Source organism: Ambystoma mexicanum, chromosome 14, assembly GCF_040938575.1.
Source record: "Ambystoma mexicanum isolate Mex_15411 chromosome 14, UKY_AmexF1_1, whole genome shotgun sequence".
NCBI classification, from domain to species: Eukaryota; Metazoa; Chordata; class Amphibia; order Caudata; family Ambystomatidae; genus Ambystoma; species Ambystoma mexicanum.
In genome coordinates this window covers 135674103-135680399 of record NC_090940.1, presented here as the reverse complement: position 1 = coordinate 135680399, position 6297 = coordinate 135674103, and the positions used below count along the sequence as shown (strand labels likewise).

Here is a 6297-nt window from a genome sequence, read left to right as displayed (position 1 = left end):
CATAACACAGCTTCATTATGTGCCCCAGTGGACTGGAGAAAGGAGTTATATGCATAAGGCTAAGTACAGTTTCTTTCTCTGACAGTTAAAAGAAAGGCCTTACCTTTTATTGATAGGTGATAAAGGGTAGTGGAAAGGTTTTCTCTTCTTGTAGGTACCCCATTGAATGCCACTACAGCACGTGAGTCCATGCTCATTCACACATCACACAAAGGGTCCCATTGTCCAAGTTGGGACTTGTTGCCATAGCAACTGGTTGTCTGGGAATGGGTTATGAGCAGGAAGCTAGTCCTGCGGTTCATTTGTTCCACTCGATTGATGTTTTCGGTAAGTTTATTTTTATTTCACAAAAAGCATGAAACAATATGTGATTGCATTCTATTTTTTTTACTTCCCAGATATATGTGCAGTATGAAATGTTAACCTGTTTATCTTGGTAGTACTTAAACACAAGAAAGAAAGGGAAGTTACACAGTGTTGCTAGTGGTGGAAAAATACATTTTCGGATCACTGTATTTGTTTGAAGTGGTAGTACAGACATCATGGGAAAATCTCTTCCGCCACGCGCATACTTTCAAAAGTCCAACACAAAGTGGAAAAATAATGTCTTCTACTGCATAATATAAAAACTGCCACTGTCGAATTTAGTCACACATTAATTTCGATTTGTTTTCAATTTGTTTCAATATTGGCTCATGTATATTTTCTCATTTGCAGTTTAGTAGGACCGTTCGTTCCATGTTATAATGTCACCGTGATAAAGTCGCCAGTTAGGCAACTTTTTTTTCCCTCAGCCCTTAAATTCCTTCCCCAAACATTCTAGGGGGGGTATAATTATGTATTATTTCCTTCAATCCTAGAATATTTGGGGAAAGTGTTTGAGTGTCTAGAGGGTACCGTTTTTTGGGAAATGTCGCCACCTGGAAAAAACATTATCATTGGATACCAGTAGGACCTGGTCTGTGTGTCTAAAATGTTCCTGCACCTTTTTTGTCACGATTTGTTTGCTCTTTTTTTTCTTTTCATGTAAGTAGCGTGATCAATATGTCTATTGTTTGTAAATAAACAACTTTCAGGTTGCTCTGCAGCAACAAAGAAGGGGCGATAAACCCAGCCGGTGCCTTTTCATGTCGTCTGCATTTATGGCAATACATTTTTAGCGCCTGATCTCGTCAGCTAGGCAACATGTCCTAATTTGATACATAATCTAAAAGGCATAAAATACACTGCACATTATGTGACCAAAAGTGGTAATTGCACGGTGGGGCCGGCATCCGGATGCACTTTCCGGAAAAAGGGAGCCATCCGTCCAATTTTCAAAATGTCTAAAACACACAGTGCAAAACAAAGGTGTTACATCTTGTGGTTTCAGGTCGGCGTGTTGTTTCTCACTATGTTCTGGGAACATTGTAAACGCCCCCCACTATTAACGATTGGAGGAGGCATTTACAGGGTATTTCTACGCAACCCACCTATTTTTTCCAGGTCTAAAAGTTCGGTGGATTCCATAGCAATCCGTTGGTTCAATTGCAGCATTTAACAGCATGCGAGTATTCAAGCTTTTAAGCAGGTTCTATTTTAAGGTGGAGCGTAAATGCATGGCGGCCATGCTTTGAGCCACGCCTCCACTGTGCTACAAAACACCGCGAGAACGCCATGGATCGGGAAAACGGCGTTAAAACGTGTGACACGTATGCGTCTGTTTATTGCACCTTTCGTTCCAATCTGATATAGGAAAAATGGCACGCTGTTTCGGTTTCTCGTCCGGGATATAAGAGAACTGTTTTTTGTAAATAAATGCTTTTGGTAAATTACCAGTTGTGGAACTTTTCATCGATTGAAAATGTTGTTCTCAAAAGTCAATGGTGTGATTTAAAAAAAAAAACACTAGCACTGGGACGACATGCGTTTGCACTTCTATGCAAAAGGCCCCCTCCGTGCAATTTGCAATTTTCACACTACGAAGTGCAACAGTAAAGTGTGAAACGGAGGTGAAATTGCCTTTACCCTTTACTTTTCCACTATGTTTGTGAAAACGTGTGGAAGCTTCCTGCATTTAAGGATTGTGGGACACATTTACAATGGAGTGCTATTGAATCCCAATGCTTTTACATGGTGCAAATGTCAGGCAGATGACACAGAAGCTTGTTTATAAGCGACTCTATGGGACTCATTATGAGTTTGGCGGTATTTTCGGCTGCAAAGCCACTGAAATACCACCTAACTCAATTACCGTTGCTGCAGGCTTCAATGGCCAGTAATGGAACCCGGGGCGGCGCGTTAAGACCCAAGCGAAGCAAGGGCCCGTGACTTGGGCCCGGGCCGTTACTGGCTGGTGAAGCCTGCAGGGCGGGTCGTTATTACTGAAATAACAGTTATCTCGACGGTTTCGAAAAATCAACCATCACAGAACCTAGCAAGTCATTCCTAAAATTGCTCATCCAACAGGTTATTGGTATCTTTCTGACTAACACAGATAGCATAGAATTACAAACTACCTCTAGTTCCACATGCGAGCACATGGTCATCACAATTTCTTGTATCTTTTTTTTGTTGCGCAGGGATTTGGGGCTTGACATTCTCTTATCATGGGGGACGATGATGATAGTGATGACGATGACGATGAAGAAGGGTAAGATTTTAATATATGAACTATATAATACAGATTGCATGGGATCATCAATAAGTCATGTCAGAAACACCACGCGGCATATGGGGAAGCGAGTGCAGCTTCTGCATGCTCACACGTACTAACACAAATGCCATGACCAGTTTGACCATTAAGCCACAACTCTATGTACACAAACAGAAAGTATGCCACCCATATTATTGTCCAGTATCAACATGCTCCCCTGCAGTCATGCCCCAGCACCAAACAGCAGTGCACAGTCCACTTGTGGTACTGCACAATACAGGGCACGTGTTCAGTCTTTTTGGAACTGCAACGAAGTAAACCTGAGGTAGCCATGCATTGCATTGTGCATAAGCAGTCATCTTGAACAGCACACATTTGCAAACACGCACAAGCCTGCATGTCTTCTCATTTCTTCTGCAGAAGGAAAACACACAGCCTCCACTGCCCCTCATCTTGCCCACAGCTCTTCTACTTTCAGCGGCAACCTTTCTCCAACGGTATGTTCCTCAACAAGGATCAAGGATTTCAGGCAGTACCAACTTTTCTCACTTCTCCCTCACCCTAAATGCAAATGTACTGCTCCAGAATCCACACCATACCGCACACGCCTGTGTGTACATAAACTCCACATGAATCCGTAATTTGCATCATGACACACACTATCCACCCTTGGTATCCTGTGCCTCCTGTATAGTTCAGAACAGAGTTCCCATCACAGGCAGTTGCGGCTGCTATGTAAAGTGTACTGGTGCCATGCAGATGAGACTGCACCACAAAACACACCCATGCATACATCATCTTTGCACCAAAACCCACATCCACGAGTACATCAACATCACCCCTCTTTGTGACTATTTGGGATCAGCGCCAGGGGCGTTGCTAGGGGGGGGGCTAAGGGGGCTATAGCCCCTGATCTTTTGGTTGTAACCCCGGATAGAATCTCAGGAGCTACAGCCAAAAGACTAGCTAGCCCCCAGTCCCAACAGTTCTCATATCAGCTTAGCCCCGGGTCTATTCCAGACCTAGCAACTCCCCTGATCAGCGCCATAAGCATTGCGTACTGTCACAGGGTTGCCTGGGACTAAGAAGGGTGCCAAGACCATCGACTCAAGTTAAAACGTTTATTTAGGAAATATTATCACAAAAAAAGGACCAAATTGAATATAAAGGGAATCTTCTCAAAGTCAAAAATGCCAGGATAGTTCTTCATCATTAACTAGGTCTCTCCACCTCTCGGAGGTCCCTGCGATGTCCACCCTGGATATCCCAGGCTTTCGTATCCTCCTGGCTTCTTTAATATCCTTCCCAGTCCTTACCTTTCAAAAACAAGGTCCATCAACCTTTTCAGTCCCCTGGGTGTTGCAGGCTCTAAGGTTTCCTGAACCTTTCATCAGGTGATGGACTTGGTGCAAGCTTTCTGGAGTCCCATACCCAAGGAGTAACTCAGGAGTGTAGTCTTGCCAGCCGATGGGCCAGCGGAAGCAGCAGGTGGGGAGAGCTGTAGAGAGGTCCATTTAGGCCTTTCCTTCATAGGAACCATTCTCTTTCTGCCCCTCTTACTGTTCTGATCTTACCATATCCCCCATTGCCAAATCTCGATCCACCTCCTGGTCCTACTTACCACTGGCTCTACCCTCTGGAACTTGTAAACTGCAGGACTACTACCCTCATTGTATTCAGTTTTGCTCTCACCACCTGTTGTTCCCTCCTCTTACTCTGCACCACCCACTCCTTCTGATGGTATCACCTTCTTTCTACCACTTCTCCTGTTGTTACTACTTCCTCCTCCACAGTACCACCCTCACTTCCTGAAATGACCACCTCCTCCAAGTCCGTACCACCTTTAGCTCCTGATGCTACCACTGCCTCTGCACCGCCTTCACCTCCTGATGTTACCACCTCCAGACCACTGCCTTTTACGCCTGATGATTCTATTCCTACCTTCTATGTACCAGAGAGGTCTTCATGGGAGGACAAAAGGTCACTTGTCCCTGGGCCCCACATCTTCATCAACAATCTTCATCCACTGCCTATGCTAGGACATGTGTAGCTTCCACCTTGCTTCCAGATGGTCTCCTGTATCCATGCTTGAGCACTTTTGCATTCTGTGAGGCAACTGATCTGAGCCATCTGTCTATTTTGGAGTACGTGCACCTTTTTCATACGATCGGTGTCCTGCATTTATAGTATGGCCCGTGTACCTTCCTTGTGGCTGCTGTTGATGAAACGTGTCCTGTACCTACGGTAGAACACAATGCTACTTGTTTATCATTCTGATTACAGCAGCTGAGGGTAGGGGGATTGAAAGGGAGTACCCAAGCTGATTTTGATCACTGTGAAGCAGCATATCAAGATAGGGGTTGCGATCGCAGCAAGGGGGGAGTGTGCCCAGATAACTTTGGATCCCTTCATTAATTTGGTTCAGTGGAGGGTGTCCCAAAGAGGACCATGACCTGGGCCCCAAAAGTGCTTAAGATGGCCCTGCCTTGTACCACTTTCTCCATGAGATGTTATCACCTCCTGCTCCTGTCCCCCTGGTCTTACCATCTCCTCCTGACTTCAACCTTCTCCATTTTCCCCAACAGATGTTGCAACCGCCTCCTGTCCCCTTTGTTTTACTGCTTCTTCCTTTAATCTCTTAGCTCTCACCAACTCTCAACACCAACTCTTCAAAATAACACCCTCTGGGCCGCCCTAAGTCTGTCCAAGCACGACCATGTCTCAGAAACCAGAAAAGATGCCCACTGGCTTCCGATCCGTGAGCGAATCAAATTCAACATGCTGTCCATCCCACACCGGTGTCTCCCCAACACTGGCCAGGCTTACCTCTCACGTCGTGTGGAAAAATACATCCTTCCATGCAAACTGATATCCACGAACTGCCACTACCTCAGAGTAGCCAGCTTCAATCAAAAGACTGCAGGAGGCTCAAGCTTTCCTGTCATTGCTGCAAAGCTCTGGAACAATCTGCCCATCGCACCAAGAAAATAACTATCCTACTGAACTTTTAGGAAAAACCTGAAAACCTGGCTCTTCACCTAAGACGCCTTGCTCTAAAGACACATTGCTGTAGCAACGTCTCCCATAATGGACACACCAACTCTTTCATTGACTCCATGTCTGATTGTGCTGTCTGATACCTGCCACCCTTTTCCCCCTCCCCATTGTACTCATTGTGCCTCCTTCCCCAATGTAACTAGCACCCGAGGGTTCAATACGCTGCCACAAATGCAAGAATAAATAAACTCGGCAGGCTCTCCACTGACAGTACCTCTGCAGTCACCTTTTGCTCTGCATCCTCTGCTTTCTCCAACTCTCCCCAATTTGCATTCACTACCAAACTCAAGCCTCCCGCCCTTGCACTGGCTGACTGTGGTCCCTGGGTTGTGTATTGTTCTCCCTAGATTGGACTCTTGGCAATTGGCTGCATCCGTATCAGGTAATTAGAGCAGGGTGGGTATTGATTTCTTACTGCTCCTGGTGGTCAGTGGCTTCACATTGGGCCTATGGAACCAGACTAAGCCTTCATCTTGCCAGTGCACCTCAATGCTACCTCCCAGACAGTCTCATGTCTGCATGTGGAGGTCCCAGGTCCCTGCTTCTCTCAGCGTTTGATTTGCAGGTTTCAAATGCTCCTGGTAAATGAAAACCTCTTCAATGTA

General features: G+C 45.6%; 1 long non-coding RNA gene across 1 annotated transcript in view; it reads left to right on the top strand.

Annotated features, from left to right (window-relative positions):
• The first annotated feature begins 254 nt into the window (after positions 1-254).
• LOC138527252 (uncharacterized) overlaps positions 255-6297 on the top strand; it is a 44428-nt gene continuing 38385 nt past the window's right edge. Inside the window, exons 1-2 of the long non-coding RNA XR_011283831.1 lie at positions 255-327; positions 2562-2632. This is a non-coding gene — a long non-coding RNA (uncharacterized lncRNA). The remainder of the gene's footprint in view (positions 328-2561; positions 2633-6297) is intronic.